General features: G+C 41.6%; 1 pseudogene; it reads right to left on the bottom strand.

Moving 5' to 3' along the window:
• Positions 1 to 1,820: 1,820 nt before the first annotated feature.
• LOC145985900 (puff-specific protein Bx42 pseudogene) lies at positions 1,821 to 2,453 on the bottom strand (annotated as a pseudogene).
• Between the last annotated feature and the right edge of the window lie 16,177 nt (positions 2,454 to 18,630).

The raw sequence follows: 18,630 nt of genomic DNA, 5'->3' as shown, positions 1-18,630 counted from the left end.
TAATTAAGAGGGGTAATTTACTCGCGGTGAGAGAACGTATTCCGGCCATTAATTTTAATATGCAAATAAGATTGACGATTTTTTGCTCTCGCCAATAAAGTATCCTTTCCCTGTCACCCGCCCCGAGCTAAGGTCTCCTGCATATCATCTACATGTTCCGCGTCCCTTCCTGCTTCTTCATCCTTTCTTTCATCCTCCAGGATCGCCTTCGTTCCGCTCTAATCGTGGTTCATCTTAGAGAGGAATGCAGATGTACCACAGCTCCTGCACTTGGTACTCTCTTTTGAACCTTGATGACAATATTTTTTGCACATAGAACTTTATGTTACATGAGTCAGTGCAAGTTTAAATCCGATATCATGATTTAGTTTCGGTACTTCAATTTTGTGTTTTCTCGTCTTTTAAAGCATTAGGAAGCGATCACACGGAGACACCAAGTGGCACGATTGTGGAGCGCTCCACAGACGATCGACTGAGTCTCCGTAAACATTTCAGGAACGTGTTATTGTGGGGAACTAACTAGATCCTTCCGGCTCCAAATATGGGTTCACATTATGAAAAATATGTGTTTTTTTCCCTACTGATGATGAAAAGGGAACAATAAAATGTATGTAAATTTTGTAATTACTTCTCAAGCATTTGTGGAGCATGAATGGCTCGACGAACAATCCACAAATGCACCGCACAGTCGAGCCAATGCTCGGCGTGGAACAGTTTGTAGAATCTGACCTTTGTCATGAAACACGCCACTGGGTGTCGTCACTCAGTATACCAGAAGCTCGGGGGAGAAAGGTCGAATGTGATATATATATATATATATATTTTTTAAGATACATTTACATTCTTTGTATTTTAATGTGTGGTGACAAAATTAAATTTGTACTCAAGGCACTAATTTTACTTGGTAATTGTCATATTCATCCTTACTATTCTCAGAGGAAAAAAATATAATTTTATTCCGATTATGTCAGTATACTCTATGAGTAGTAATGAGCAACTGCCAAATCGTGAGCCACGTGGGAGACAGTGTTTGATATACGAGCTTTGTTTTCTAGGATGGGAAATTTTTCGACCATATTCCTGCATAAACTGGCTTTAGAGGTCACCCAGCCTCTAATCAATAGGTACCTGGCTGACAGGAGGGATAAAGGGGGCGGCCCGAGGGTGGTGAACCTCCACTGTATCCGCCATCAACACCCCCTATCACCCTATGTCTGCATGGCACGGGGAATACACAAGGAATAGCTTTTATTTTTTTACATATTTTTGAAGAATGTAGTATTTTGCATTACTTTATATTGTAGGTCTGCCTGTAATAAATTTTACTTTGTGTCTACAATAGTTTCTGAATAACCAGGATATGTCGATTCGTTCGATTCTTGTTTTGTTCACATACATGTGTAAGCCTTGTTCTTGTGTGTATAATCTCGTATCTATACATGCACAAGACATACAAAATACGTAAGTTCAAATTAAACAACATAACTTTAATGCATGGAAGCCATTCACTTACATCTTACACCTTGTTACTATGACAGCCAATCCATAACATGCTTTAAAATACAAATTCTTCTTCTTCCTCTTATCATGCGTCTATCATTTCCTCCTGGAGTCTCTTTTTTGTTTCAAGTGCTGGTCTCACCATATCTATCAGAAGATCTTCTAAGTCTATTCGATCTTCTGAGTGGCGCGTGCCAGGCGTCTGTATTTGGTTGGTTTTGGTTATCTCTTCTTCCCTCTGCATCCTTAGGTTTATTCGTAGCTCTTTTAGCTAGAGTCAAGAACTGTTCCAGACCGAAAGGATCGTCTTCATCTTTCTCTCACTGAACAGGTCCGCTGCGTGCTGCTCCATGGTCCGTGCCACTGAATTCTTTGTTTGGGACAAATCTGTTTGTTTTCATTATTTTCTCCAAATCATCTCAATACACATCCTTGTCCAGATCTCTTGATGATCTGTAAATATGTTGGTCCAGAGTTCATGCATCCCTCCAAGATTTATCATACGCGTTGTACGATTCGTCATCTCCGTACCCACTGTCCATCCCCTTTGATTGGTTGAACAGACTCTGGTCAAACTGAGTGTCTTCACTGCCCATGCTCTTAGCTGGCATTCCAAGGGCAATCTGTTCACTAATGTCCCTCTCCCTGTCTCTCTGGAGCTTTTATCAGGATCTGCTCTGGCCAAATTTATTTTTCGTCTATCTTTATGTGTCTCGCATAGCAGTTGGTCACGTTCCCTTGATTCATCATCCTTATCTGCCATTGCCTGTGTTCGAATTCCAGCTCTCTCTTCTCTCGCCTTCTGAGCCAACTGCTTCAGATGCTCCTCTTTTCTTCTCCTTTTCTTTCTGGGCAAGTTTCGTCTCCAGCTGCGCTCTCAAACCTTCCCTTTCGGGTATTTTAGTATTAATATCTGCGTTATCATTTCGCCTGGACCCTGTATTTGTGAACATTGTGTTACATTGTGCTAACAAGTTCCTCCAACATGGATGAATACTGTCGAGCCATGAACGTCCAATCAACAGATAACGCAGTAATATATAACCGGTAATTTATACAATACATCATTCAATTGAAAGCTTGACCTCTCAACTTCAACGTGTTATTATTGATACCTCGTAACTTTAGTGTAGTGAATTGTGTTCGCCGATGAGGAAACAATTTTTTTAAAGACTTGTTATTGAACAGCGTAACTGTAGATCCAGTATCTAGTTCACATTGTGCAATTCGCTTATCAATACACAGATAAATGAACGTGCCTATCGAGAAAAACATATTACATCATGTTGATCATTTGCAGCTATTTCAACTGCAGAAATTTCATATTTGTTATCTTCAATAGTTTCGAAGATATAAAATTAAGACTACTTTGTGACATGTAAAAACTAGCATTTGATAAGCCTTACACTTGAGAAAATTTTAGATATTTACATTTGCTAGTTTCCGAAATATTGACAGGTTACATTAGAGTTATTGATTACTAGTGTAGTATAGGGGTAACACCTCTGACTCGTTTAGTTTGTTACTTTAAACGTTCCTACTTACCTATTCTGCATTGCGGAACATTTAGAAGGTGTGAATAGGCTTTTCTCACGATATTTACGACAAATTTTCACATTACGAGTACTTCTTTCATGTCCTTCTTTGAGTTGCGTAACATACAATATGGCGCGTAGAGATTGACTACCGTAGTCGGTATGCAGTGTTTCCAACATTTCCAACATACTTTACCGAAAAATACCTACGTTGCTCGACGAACCATTCACGCATAGCCCCAAAAACCAGTGATACATAGCCCCACAAACCATTTCCGGTAAGGTTAGGTTACGTTAGGCAAGCATAGTTACAATTTAGTTCGTAAAACTATACGTATCCCCACAAACCATTTCCGGTAAGGTTAGGTTAGGCAAACATATTTTCATAGAAAAACATAACATTTCTCGCACAAAAACAGTTTTCGGTAAGACAAAACACCTTCACGAACTTCCACAATGATACAGAAAGTGATTTCCGTAAGTACGTTCTTCTGTAAAATTGAAGAAATCCGTTACCCCTATACTACACTGTTACCGAATTATTGTTTTATCTTCTTTCCAACGTCCGTACGAATGAGTTGACATAGATATATGAACAGACAAAATAAGACAACTGTCTCAAAAGGGTACTTCTTTCAACTTTATCAACTTTAAGCCTCAAGTAAGTTCGCCAGTTTTACACTCTCGTGGCATGTTGCAATGCACAGGACAAAGCTTTTTTTACGGCACATTTCTCTCGTGGCAGTGAGGATGAATTGATAAATTGATGACAGAATAGAGAAAGAAATGTCCATGCTTTATTTAGGGTGCGAACCTGGCATCTCGGGTTTAAAATAGTCGTAGTTTTAGAGAAAATCTTATCCCGATCTTTGACTTCTGTTTTTATTTTCTCTAATTCTGTGGGGAATGTCAACCTTGGTAGATTTCTGATTGTTTTGTCCTCACATTCGGGTAGCATCAGTGTACTGCTATTCTTTTATTGCGGTGTTGCTAGATTAGCCAAAAGTGACAGAAAAGCAAAGCAAAATAAAGTAAATCAAATCAGTGATGTGCTTTTTTTATTATTAGTTTGTACCATCGCGTTAAATACATTTTTGTCTTCTGTTTGATGGAAGGAAACCAGCCGCCTTCCGCACAGTGTTGCGAGTAATTGCGAAATCATTCACGTGACAGGCAGGACGACTGAAGAGGAAACGGATACAGTTTTCGTCAGTGAAAATGAAAAGCGTTGGGTCTATTCTGCAGTCCGTCACCCGATGTGAAAGAGATCGGTGCTACCTGATCATACTTCGTAGATAAGAAGCGATAATATTGGCAGGGAATATTGAGTGCGGTTGACACTTGACGGGTCACGTCATCAAGTTAGCAGGAGGGGAGACTTTTTTTTATCCTTTTTTTCCCCCCTCTCTTTTCTCCCCGAAGGCGGGTATGTGTGCCTCACTGTGTCAGCCAGCGTGGGGGAGTTCGAATCGATAAAGTCCAACCAACCGTGCTCTTTTTCCCCGGGTACGGTCCGGTCAAATCTTCATCTTTCGGCCTGGCGAACTAGGAGAGCCGCAAGTCATGCGTTCCGTCCAATCGAATCCCGCTTGCGCTCTTTCAACAGGATTATCTACCGTGCAATTAAGCCTCTTGTGACGTCATGGCTCTTGGCTCTGATTGCTTCGGCTCATTGTGTTATGCATGCACCGCTCTTGTATTTTTTCGCTTACCAAAGCAGAAATAGAATGTTTTTCAGTTCCTTCACTCGTCGGTTCATAGTATTGCATTCACATATTTAATGGCAGGCTTGGACAGCGCTATCTCAGAAAATTCTTATTTGATAAATTACTGGCCATACATAATGATTTATGAATAGTCTTGTATGAGGATCGCTCCGAAAGTAATACATCCCGCCTGCCGGCAGAGCAGTACAGATTGAACCCTCCTGTTAGTACCTTAGTAACTTTTGTTATGTGCCGACATGTAGCAGCAGCGGGCAGTCAAGATGTCATCTGACATCTGACAGAGGTCTTTGAATTCCGTAACTCTATAAACAATTCACCCATTGATACTCATCACGCATAGCGGAATTTTACTGAGAATGAACAGTGGCTGTAAGCACAGTGAGGCGATGCGTGGTGCATTACAAGAGCGCCGACAGCGATCGAGTGAATCCTCGTTCCGGGCTGCCTTTCACAGCTGTCACCCCACGCAATGAAAAACGTTTCGATCCGCGCGAATTCGCGTCATACGACCAGGTAACTGTATTCTGAGTTGAATGTCGGCTGCAATACCTTGGAAACCATATCGGCAACGTTGGAATATAATACTTTGTTCCAGGTGGGTTTTACGGAACCACAACACCTCCGAATACAAGCCTGTCATGACCTAGCTTGATTATCTCGCTACATCCACCGTATAGTTTGGATTTGGCGACTTCGGGTTGATAAAAAGTTGTACGTATGTGTTCACACCAGTGTTGAGCCGCGGTGGTCTAGTCTATGAGGCGTCTGACGCGGTTTTGATCCCCGGTCTCAGTTGGGATTTTTTTCCGCCAATGTTCCTGCATAGAGCGGTCCCGCGGATCGCCCAGACTCTTAACAAATGGGTACGTGGAAGCAACCGAAGTGGATAAAGGCGGCCGAAGCATGGTGCTGATCACATGACTTCCACAGTGACCAAATTGCGAATATGCGAGACCTTACCTCTGCATCTCCCTATGTGCCATCATGGAACGTTGCAATACCCAGAAGCCCGGCCCCCGTGGCGGAGTCGTTAGCACATCGCGCTACGGCGCCAGGTTCTCGGGTTCGAATCCCGGCCTGGGCATGGATGTCTGTGAGTGTGCATTCATCAGTTTCGTCATGTCGTCACTCATCCCCATGTTCGCTAATTAGCCGAAAGTGGCACAAAAAGCGAAGTAAAATAAAGCAGATCAATCAATCAGTACCCAGAGGCAACTTTACTATTATGTATATAAAGTTACTAAAGACATTTTGAACGGCATATAAATTGATTGACGTTGTTATATAACTACACTACACTAATACACCTTGGGCTGTAAAAAGGAGATGCAATGGAATTTGTTGCGGATGGTAATGGATGTGTTGAAAAGCCAGCAGCGAACCAATGGTCATACCAACTCTTATCGCATTCTAGTAATATGTACGGAAGTTGTTTTTTATCATATAATAATTGTTTACTTTATCCAAAGTACGTCGTATAAATAACTGTAGGCATTGCTGACCGACTTCAGACATCAGTGCCAATGTTTGATCGGAAACGACCTGTTTCTGTTTCGTTCCGCGCAAAATTCTGCTTCTGCATGAAACAAGACGCTGTAACCAAGCTGGGAATACACACTCAGCAAGGTAATCTCCAGTGAGTCCTACAGTAATCTTATCTCCTGACGTGTCCTCCGTCGTCTCTTCCTCAGCCCTCTTCTCCGAACCCCCATTGCCCCTTAGCACCCAAGCAGCCTCAACACTCACCAGAGACTTTTCTGCTGTAGGAACTGAACCACCGCGCTAGATGATCCGTAAGGCAAACAGTAGTTGTAAAACAATTCCGCATACATCTTTAAACCATTTACTATGTTTAAGAAATAGAGATAGAAAAAGCTGATAACAGAATACATGAAGAGCCTCCCCGATGGCGCAGTGGTAGCGTCGTTGCCTTGTAATCAAGGGGTCCCGGGTTCGATACCCGGTAGAGCCACATGGCACAGTGGTTTGGATCCCACTTTAAACTTTAGGTCCATTCCCGATTAGCCTTACAGTGCATAAAGTGGACTTAAAACACAAACTCAACAATACATGAACAAAATAAGCGGTCAACTCTCCTTCACTCTTTTACTATTCATAAGCAATCGTATTTCTTCCACTTTCACTTCATCTCCCCAGTCTGTCGTTTTGTGAATCTTTTGTAAGAAAATTCCTGATGGCGTAGTAGGTTAGTTACTAGTTCGATTCCCCGAGTGCGTTATTTATCAGTGGTTCGGATTGAACTTTAAACTTTGATGGCTTTCTCTAAAACTGTTAGTCCTAAATGAATATGACATTTTGTCGTTTGCCTTTACATATATCTCCCGATCTTTCTCTGTATGATGGCATTTACCGCGACAACCACCATTCAAGGGAACATGATTGTTTTTATGTGTACTCTTGGATGTTTCTCGAATAGTTTCAGCTGTTCTGTACTGACATAAAAATGTGTTTTGTTTTTATTCGTTCCGGATTTTACTTTCTGTCCTCAAAGGCATGTGTCGTTGATCACTAAATGCAAGTCATAAATTACAATTATAAATTTACTGTGTATGTGTTGAGTGATTCAAAAGTCCGGCACCATACAACAACTCCATTATTATTGCAGATAGCTAAAAATGGAAAGAGGAGGAAGTTGTTGGAAATAAGTATTTTTCAATCTAATGTGTTTGAATTTTCAATGTAGAACGCAATAATGCTCCGTTGAGGCTATACATTTGTACGAGCCTCAATAAGAACGGAAGTACCTTTTTGCCACATGCTTTGTCCTTTAAGGGGCCATTTACTTTATGCTGCCCCCCCCCCCCCCACCCACACATACTTAGCTACATTATGTGGCGTAAAGCATGTGGCAACAAAGCATTTTACGTTTCTTATGAAGTCTTTTTACAAGTTTATAGTCACCGGCAATAAAAATGGGCCACATAGATTCTGAAATACTGGATTCCCTTTAATGCGTTTCGCCTAACTCTCCGGCGATTGCAGAACTTCCTATTGAAAGTTGCTAGTAAAGTCTGTTAATCGCCGCACAGTTAGGCAACATACATAACACATTGCAGGGAAGCCAATATTTCAGGATCTATGTGACCCATTTTTATTGCCGGTCACTATACAGCCTCAACGGTACGTTGTGTGGAGAAAATTCAAGCACATTAGACTCAAAACCACATATTTCGAATTACCTACCCCTATTCCCATTTTTCGTTATGCCCGCCAATAACGGCCTCTTTCCATTTCCCGTTATCTTGTACCAAGAACGGAGTTCTCCTATGGTGCAGGACTTGCGAATCACCCTGTATATGGTTAATTATGCTGGACTTCTAGTTATGATTCCGCTGAGCAAGAATTTTAAGAAAACCACTAGGTGCAGATTGCTTTGCCTGGCCAGTGGTGTCATTGTTCTCTAGAGGGCAAACCGTGGCTTGTTACTCCTGACACCGCCCTTCATGCTCGTTTCGCGGGTATTGCGCAATAATTGGAATTAGTTTCATACGTACAATTACACCTTCCATCTCTGTAATCTGAAATAATAAGACATCGTATATTTGTCATTTTCTAACAAGTCCTTCATTAGGTCTCTTTATTCTGTTCATACAAGCATCCGCCTTCTAAAAAAAATATTTTGGAGGGGAACAAAATCTGTGGTCCAGCAAAAATTGATGAAGTTTGAGTATCCATTGACAGTGTAACACATGGAACGTGGCGTGTTGCTACAATGGGGATACATTATTGGTTTAGTGATAATTAATTACTCCTATGTGACTGACGTGCGGATTTGCTCCAAATGTGAAATTTGCTGAAACAAGTCTCCGAAACACAGACATGTCAGGTTGAACATTTTGCGTTCCACTCCAAGTTAGAAAGGTGTTTATATTGATGTGTTCTGGCGGTCTCCATCGCAAGGGACATTTTTAAAATGCTATTTTGAGTAATTGAACTGTATCTGCAGATGAAACACTTTGGTTTCGTCAGAAAAGAAAGTCATTGTCGACTATCATTAGACCTATATATCAAACTGTGAGACGTTGATTGTATGATTTGGTGTTTTAAGTTCACTTGATGCACAGTATAGCTAACCGGGACTGGACCTACAGTTTAAAGTGGGATTCGAATCAGTATGTGCCATCACCTGGTATCGAACCCGGGACCCCTTTATTACAAGACGACGACGCTACAACTGCGCCATCGGGGAGGCCTTCTGAGACTTTGAGTTTTGAGTTTTTGTTCTAAGTGCACTTTTTGCATAGACATTTTAATTGGGACTAGTCCTTCAGTTTAAAGGTCCGAACTACTATGTGCCTCTACCGGATATCAAATCAGTGGCCCGTTGATTGTAAAGACGTTGGCTTTACCATTGCGCCACCTGGGACTGTTAGTATATTTGAAGAGAAGTGGGCAGTAGCAAGAAAACTGTGCAAATGACCAGGTTTGCAACTTGAGAACTTGTATAGATTGCATGTCATTTGCCCTATTTTGATTTGTAACAGCTCGTATTGTACCTATACATGAATATGTAGAATTTTGTCAGCATTTCATCGCTTTTGGAGACATTGCCTTTCCCCTACCTTGTGAGACTTTGTGTTTTTCTTTTCGTGTTGTTAATGTGCCGTTTATCGTTTATAGGAAGATGGAATTGGAGGCGTAAAGAACTTCACTGTGTGTGGAATGCTTCCCGCAAAATTTCACACACTCCTTATACGCCTTTCATTCGTTGTTGTCTCTATATTTGCAATTCAGATGTTCTTTTTACTATTGCAAATATTTAGTCGACAATCAAAGCTCTGCTGGTTAGAATAGTGGGCATGCTTAACTTGGAGGGGCAAATCTCGGATAAACTCATTGGTCGAACTTCAGGAAAAAGTTAGCATTATGAAATGGAGGGTACGTAGTGAGCAAGAAACTTCTACTTCTCCTTTCAACTTCAATAATAGAAATGTTAATGGTATGAGAGTCGGAGAGAAGCAGGCAAATGTGGAATCCCTCATAAATTAAAGATGAATTTTAAGAACGGGAATTCAAGTTCAACTCCTGTGACATTGTTGTTTTTAGGATATTTCTCATAGAAGTGGTAGCCGATTGAAGTGGTAATCGACTGTATGTGTAAACACACACACACGCAGAAGAAAATAGAGAGAGCAAGAGATATGTATAATATATCTAGGTGTGTTTACCAAGAGTATGGAAAGTCTGCTCTTCACACGGTGAGTACATATGAGACATTCGTATGATGCATCACCATAGGCAATGGACGTGAACCTATGTCGTTTATATTCAGCGCACGTTACTTTTATAATTCAGAATCGTCCGTAATCACTGCATGTTTGGAATCCAAGTGATGCATACAGAACAATCATTCAGCGGCTATTTACATTGAGTTAGAAACGTCGAATACATGATTTAATTACCCCTTGTACCAACTGGTTGAAAATTTGAGAGAAGGAAATTTGAGAGAATGACACATCGTACACATATGACGTGGTTGCAAACTAATATCTTGTTATCATTTTTTGTTATCTTAACACGTCCAGCAAATGAATGTTAAAAAACATACTGGGCATACAATGCGTCGTGTGCGGTTTGCTGCAATAGCTGAGAACCATTCCATAACCTAGATCGGCTCTTCATTAGCATTCTCTCCTTTCCCTCTGAAGAAGTTATGCACAGTCACTTGACCCGGGGAAGCCACTCCCGCTGGAAACTCCTGGAATATAACGGAATCCTCCAGATTTATTTCGCAAGTTCGGCGCTGGGATCGTCGCCATTCCTCCAGAGCTCCATATTAATGATTTACTCGCAGGTAGGGCCTCCGGAACTGAGCGAGACCATTACAAGACCCGGCTTCCTTGTTACCTCATCTCCCGCGTTGCATATTGCACCCTGAGGATATATCCGATAGCGTGTCGTAGCTGCGCAAATTGTAGTGTATAACAGATAAGGTGAGATGGGAGAGCGATTTGCGAAAATGGTCCTCGCCCCCCCCCTCCCCCCACACACACTTCCGTCCACGGTTTTGGTATTGACCGCCTGCTCCATATCTAAAGCTTATTTTCCTCTCCCGTTTCTTAATTTTCCACCTTCCGTACATCCCCTTCACGGTCTCTTCGGGTGCCGCAACTCAGCTTGCGTTAACAATGAAAAACTAACCACGCTCTGTTGTTTGTCCGCAAACGTCGTTTGTTTGGCGAGATCCCCCCCCCCCCGCCTTCTCTCTCTCTCTCTCTCTCTTCCGTAGTCCTCCCATGTTTGTCGTTTTTGTAACTATTATTTCAGGAGGAGAGAGAGAAGTTATGAAGTAATGCGGTGCAAGACTTGTGTGGCTGCGTTCTCCTGGCGTCCTCAGTCGGGAAAGTTGCGCAGAGGATTCGCCTATTAAGGAACAACTTGCGAGAAAATAAGAAGATGTATTCTATTTTTGCCTTTCTAGCTTCAGTTCGCTCCTGTGCAAGTTATTAATACAAATTTCGAAGCTTATTGTGTACATGTTTGACGAAACAAACGTCTTTGTGTGCTTTGAAGTTTGCGCAGAAAACTAACATAGAGAAAGTTAGAATAATTGTACAATGATAGACCAAAAATAATGCCTCTGTGTGAGTCATATTCTTTTAAAGATCGGAAATTTAAGTTGTAATTTCTGTCTGGTTCGTTATTTTTGGTTCTTTGCGTCGCTGTTCTATCCCTTGTGTTAATCGTGACGACGTGAAAAAAATTGAATTTTTCTTATTTTATGTTACTTTTCGCCATTTTAAATTAATCGCGGCGATATGCATGAATTATGATTAGATCAAATTGGTGAAGCGGCACTCGCAAAGAAAAATAGGGCCATGCCCAGGCCAGAACGAGGATAAATAGTGAAGGTATGAAAGAGATGAAAAATTAAAGCACAAAGAAAGGTCCTGGGATGAACATGGGACCACTGCGGGACAAAGGGTGTTGGTTTGTTGAGAAAGAAACTGCAAATCCTCCTATCTGAATAGGATACTAAAGAAAATATTGGTATTAACCTATATAAAATATCATAATATGGAAATAAGTTGTAATTTTCACCTGGATATAATGTTTCACCTCTTTAAATACATTCAGTAACTTTGCCTATTTTTCGTCTTCTGTTAAATTTCTTTGTTTAAACCAGTCCTGAAATGTGTAGTTATACAAAAATTCTGTTAAATTTAAATATAGCTTACCTGTTCGGTCGAAGTATTGAAATATTTCTACAGACGTAGACATTATTTTCCGATGAATTTTTTTTAGTAGATTCGGCGCTTTTGTAACGTATGCAGTATTGAAAACATATTTTGGTATGCATTACCTTACATATGGTGCATATGAATTGACAATGGAACGTGATACAGTACAGTAGGAGGAAGTACATTACTGATTGATGTAGTAGAATCTTTAGAAGATGCAGATCATTATAGAAACGAGTATATTCCGGAGTGTGCTAATATGCGTAAAACTGTAAGTGGGGTATTTTAATGCTACGCTTTTTATTGGTTTTTTAATTCTTCCTTGAGTAAAGGGAGAGAAATCTTGGTTTCTCTAGCTCTTCTCTTGCTGAACGGATGGAATTCGGTTTCCTTATCTTTTTGTCGACTTTTAGATTTATGTGGTTCCTTGACTTAGAGCTGGAAAGCTATCCTTTTCCTGGTTTAAAGAGTATTGTTGTCATTCCATTTCACGAGAATGCGAAAATAATGAGTGCTAGGTTCCTTCTCTCTCTTTTTTTTTTTCTTCCTTGCAATGGAATCGCCGTCATTTCTTCTGCCGATTTGCCCATTGCATTGCGTTGGTTTCGGATGGTCGTGAAATGAAATAAGAGAGAGGGGATGGCTTGAAATGGGTGTTCCTTTGACAGTGAAGGGGCCTGTAGCAGGGATAGCCGTAAATACGAATCGGGGTCGTAATTCTGTTTAGTTGAGCGCACGAGTGAAATCCCAGAACGGGCAGAGATAAATAAAACAAAGGGAAGCGGCGTGTTGATGCAGCGGGCTAGCTAGAGTTGTGCCAGGGTTTTTTTTCTCTCCCGGTGTCGTCAATGTTGCCACTTTGCTGCCGCTGTTCTCGCCATTATTAGGGGATGTTCTGATCGGATTTACCTGCGTTGGAACTCCTGTGTGACATGCGACAATTGCGCCACTGTGGTTGTTGATTGCAGGAACTGGTTGTTTAAATTTTAGTGTGGAACTTGCTGGAAAGGCTGATGATGTTTTTGTGCATTCCACCTGATAATATACAATAAAGGATGCTTTTCGTACAAAAAACTGTTCATAATCCATAACGCTACAGATTAGGACATTAATTTGTGAATACTGACACCGTGCCTCATTTACCTCATTGCCCCCTTCACATACGCTAGGTGCAAAACTGTTAATTTCCTTTTCTTTCTTACACAGTGTGTCCGAGAATAAATATACCAATAAAGAATTTAAATAACTCAACAATCGTTAACGATAGAAATGTCAAATAACGTTTATTTGGAAGAGAAAACCATAGATTTTTTTTAACCAAAGAAAAGAAAAAAAAAATTCATCTTAGTAGATCTCAATGTGTGCTCCTTTGGTGGCGCGACAAACATCAAGGCGGTACTCAACCTCCGTCCAAGTGTTCTTCAACATTTGATGAGTGACGGAACCACATGCATGATAATTATTTCACGGAGATCATTGAGGTTTTGCACAAGTGTTTGGTAAACCATAGTCTTCACATAACCCCAAAGGAAAAAGTCCAAAGGAGTCAAGTCTGGTGACCGTGGTGTCCATTTAATGGGTCCACCCCTCCCAATCCAATTACCAGCGAAATTGTTATTAAGGAAGTTAGTAACACAACGGGCATAATGTGGGGGGCCCCATCCTGCTGAAACATGTACCCATGAGGTATACGAGGTACAGCATACTGTTGCAACATTTGCAGGTAACTTGCACCTGTAACTGTAGCTTCCTCAAAGAAAAAGGGCCCAATTACGGAATCTCGTGTCAAACCACACCACACATTCAACTTTGGACTGTCGCGTTTATGTTCAATAACTGCATGGGGATTCTGCTCACCCCATATTCTACAGTTATGCCTATGCACTTTTCCGGAAATGTGGAAGGTAGCCTCATCTGAAAATGTTACGCGTGTCAGGAATTCATTGTCATCATCAATGCGTGATAGCACTTCACTAGCATAATCAAATCTAGCGGGTTTATCACTGCACTTTAGTTTCTGAACAAGCTGTAACTTGTAGGCTCTAAGCCTTAACCTTTTATGTACGATATCATGCACAGTAGAACGTGGAATTTGAAGTTGAGAACTAGCACGTCTCACAGATTTACGCGGGCTTCTCTGGAGAGCTTCCTGAACTGCAACCACTCGCTCACACGCTTCCGACCACTACCTTTCTTCCTCAACAAAGACCCTGTTTCCAGCAATTGTTTATGCCATTTAACAATGTAATGACGTTCTGGTACTTCCTGTCCATATTGTTGCCGGAATCTTCTTTGTACCGTTACAGGATACTTCACTGACACTCTTTTCAAATATGGATGTTTTAGGTCACTGTTTGTTGGAAGCCAAGTTTGTTTTAAGCCCACATTATGCACAAATAGGCTAATTGGGCCTGGGCCTCCAGTTTAGATTCACTATGTGCCTCCCCGTAGTATCAAACCTAGGATCCCTTAATTATACAAGGCGACGCCGTTACCGCTACGCTGATTGAGGCCGCTTTAAAACAGTATATGCCAAAAGATGATAGGAGAACTGTCAGGGAAGCCATTTTTATGATGTTCTTCTTTTCCAACATGGCGAGGAATGTGGTGAACTCGTACGAAGAAAAGGATGCTACCTAGGTAGACATGTTTCTCCTCGATCTTAGAGTCAACTTAAGAAAAATGTCTTGCCTAACTTCTGAAACTTGTTGAGAGGACGTTTCCTAACGCCGCATAGGTTATCTTGGTAGACATGTTTCTCCGTGCTAGATTGCTCACATGTGACGTAGCATGTCGGTAATACTCAATTCTTGCTATATGTGTCTGAGAGATCTGGATCGTCACATAAGGGATCTACACGTGCCTGCTTATCCTTCGCCCAATTACATCCTTTCCTTCGTTTCCGAGCGGATCCTGATAATTTCGTCAGGTTTAATTTCCTCTTGAAGCAGAAGATCGTCCATAATTTCAGGAGGCACTCTACAGCATTGAAGATCATTACCGACAGCTGCCTTTACCTACCTTCAACTCTGCGTGATCTCTAACGAAGACCATTAATGACTGCGTCTGATCTTCATTTAAGCGAGTGGTGTAGCTACCATAGCAAAACTCTCATTGAGATAGATTCATCGAACGTTTCAGTGCGAATTGAGACGATCTTACTGACGGTCTGTGTAACTACAACCATTGCATTTGAAAGTAATTCGCATGTACCGTCTGTGTTTAACTGCGTTGACGAAGGCCTTCCTCAAGTCTTTCGTTCAGGGATATTCATCGCAGCATGTAGTGATCGTCGTGCGGAATACAAAGATGCGAAATATCTATTTCTCTCTATATATATAAAAGGTAGGTGTACGCAATTTCGCCACGTTAATCTTTGAACGAGCGTTGCAAATTCCTGATAGGTATGGTGATAACATCTGTACTGGAAATTGATAGTATATAGGTTAAGGTATGTGTGGGAAAAAAAATCACGTTCATACGCTATTAATCAGGTACTTCAAAAGACAAAAGAAAAAACCTTGCAACTGGCGAAATTGCATACACCCTGTACACCCGGTGATTTTTCTGAAAATAAGGATCTCGTAATAACGGTAGCCCGACTGTTGATGGCTTTGCGCGTTTTCGTCGGAGGGGCTTTTCTCCTTGGGGTAAGCAGAATGTTCTGAAAGGCGTGTATCCTATTCATCGGATTGCTCTGTGCAGCAGAATCGTGGTGAGAATGAGACGTCTCATTCGCATCAACATTCTGCGTCGCCGTACTTGTAGGTGTCTGGTGTACGACATTGCTTGGTCCAGGGACTGCGACGTCCGTGTGTTCCTCGGGTACAACAGGTATTGCTCTAGTTTCTGTGGGCGCGAAAGCTTCATCAGGGATTCTATTAGGATTCCATGGAAACAAACCACATGCTTCAAATCCGGACACAACATTTCTCGGAACTGTGGTCTTTTCCCAAGCAGGCTTGAAAATCGCACCAAAGCGGCGTTTTGGCAAATTTCTGTCTTCCGTTCGTGCCCAGTAGTTCATAAGTTCGTCATCCCAATATGACTCAAAGGATCGAAAGACAGATTTGTCCAACGGGTGAAGTTCGTGTGTAGTGTTGCTCGGTAGGCAGAAAAGGGTAACATCATGTCTGTCAGCAGCATCAAGAAATGTGTGATCCAAGTGGCACTTGGCTCCATCCAACACTAGTAAGCACTGTCCATTTGGTTTGAACCGAGCAAAATGCTCCAGCCATTGAACAAACACTTCAGTAGTCATTGAACCTTTTGGAGTTACCTGCACGACACTCCCATTAGGCAGATTATTGTCCCATTCTCTTTTCAGGCGTTGCCCTTTGAACAGAATCATTGGCGGAATGACAGTTTCTACTGCATTTGCACAGCACACAATTGACACATTTTCCCCATGCTCTTTTCCTATGTAGTGCACACGTCTGGACACAGTCTTGGCCAAAACAACAGGTTGATGATGTAAACTTAAGCGACATCCCTTCTCATCAACATTAAATACCCGCTCGGGTTTCTGCACAAGATCCAGATCAACGAGCACTTTGTTTATTTTCTGAAAATAATCGTGGACAATGAACCTATTTAAGTTCTGGGCCCTTGCTTCATTTAAATGTTGAGCTTTTCTTTTAGCCACTTCAGGATGTCGTGCAAAAAACCAACGAAGCCATTTTCGACCTGCTGCACCTTGCATATTGTTGAAAGGGCTGTTTGTTTTGTGTACAAAACGTGTCAACACACTTTTTCAACAGTCGCGGTGTGAGAGGAAATCCTACGTCCGCTAGCCGCACAATCCTCTGGACTAGGACATCTTCCTCTGCTACATTTAACACAGGTTTTCTACCAGCGCGTGTCCGTTGCGTTTTTCGTGCTTGTACATAGGCACCTAACGTTCGGCGTGGTATGTTGAACTGTTTACTTGCAGCGTTGACAGACAGTTGCTGCTGGGTAACGCTGGTCACAGCTCTGCTTAAATCATTCACTGCCCACTTGCAGTAATTTCCTTCATTCCGTCTGTCTGCCATCATCTGCAACGAAACCCAAGGAAAGGAGATATCACTGCCTTTGCACCATTACGTCATGCACATTAGCTTACAATTTCGCCACCCTTTGTTCTTCATGGCGAAATTGCAAGCACTTCCAATGACTACACAAATGGGGTGAAAATATGACTCTCAATGTATACGACACAACGTTACACATATCATTGTAGGCAGAAAGCGTTCGTCTTCACAATGCAATACTTACTACATAGCTTCGAACCCTCTTTCCTGGACAAAAGGACCGCACTTTGTTGCTTTCGATCTTATAACAACGCTACGTCTCGCACACGCAATGGCTGCCTGTCTTTCCCGTCTAGCTCCTCCCCATCGAAATGAGACAAAACACGATCAGCGTGCGCTACCTACCTATACACTAGCACCATCTACCGACTTAGGCCGACGTGTTGGGAAATACAGGTACCTGGCAGAAATGCAACATGGCGAAATTGCGCACACCCACCTTATATAAAACTATTGTATTTGATTTTAAAAGTTTAGTTTGAAAGATAAAAATCGGTAGCAGCATTTTCATTATTTAAAGTACCAAATGGCGTGTAACCATCTGAAGCTCCCGTTGTTGAGATTTTCCACTGAAAGATTTCGATAAAACTGCCAAGATTAGCCAAGAACACCAGTTAGATCTTTAATTTGATAGGCCTATGCCCTATCCGTTTTAGCGATTTTTGCAATTTTTCTGGTTTCCGCGATGGCATATTGCGAACTAGAAGCAGTGAATCCCAGAAACTGAAAGTTGATATTGTTCTGATCGTTCCTATCGCTGCCCGAGTCCAAATAGATCACGGAATTATTATTGAAGCACATGAAACTACGTTGTAACTACACATAGGAAAGAGATTTCACCTTCAGTGTCTAGAAAATGTTAATCTAATCTTTCTAATCCTAGAAATGGATGTATGTATGTTTGTTCCGCCATAACTCTCGAACGCCTGGAGCGATTTCAACTAAACTTGGTACACATATCACTTGCAATATGGAAATAAAGTATGTGGGGGTAGGACACCCCTGGCATCCCTAGGGATGGGGTGGGAAAGGGGTGACATGTAAGAATAATCGAAAACAACAGATATTAGTGTGGAGTCCATAGTTTCCCGGGTCTCTAAGATGAATAGTGACACTCTTAGTGCCGTTCAACTCCAAGACACCACTGGCACCCCTAGGGTGGGGATGGGAAGGGGGTGACATGTAAAACTACCGATATTAGTATGGAATCCATAGTTTTCGGGGTGTCTAAGATGAATAGTGACACTCCCAATGCCATTCAACTCCAATACACCCCTGGCACCCCTAGGGGTGGTGGTGGAAAGGGAGTGACATGTAAAAATAATCGAAAAGGACAAATATTAGTGTGGAATCCATAGTTTTCGGGGTCGCTAAGATGAATAGTGACCCTCCCAATGCCGTTGAACTCCCAAGTTCATTTTACACTATAGTTAGAATTCATTATTTTCCTGTCTAATAGACGATTGGGATAAATAAATGCCCGGGCAACGCCGGGCAATCAGCTAGTTGTAATATCAAAAACTGAAAAGTAACAACTTATAAATGATAAGTACCAGTCACCTGCAATCAAAATGCCACACTTAGATCCTGTAAT

Source organism: Lepisma saccharinum, chromosome 1, assembly GCF_977018435.1.
Source record: "Lepisma saccharinum chromosome 1, izLepSacc3.1, whole genome shotgun sequence".
NCBI lineage: Eukaryota > Metazoa > Arthropoda > Insecta > Zygentoma > Lepismatidae > Lepisma > Lepisma saccharinum.
This window is presented reverse-complemented; position numbering and strand designations above follow the sequence as displayed.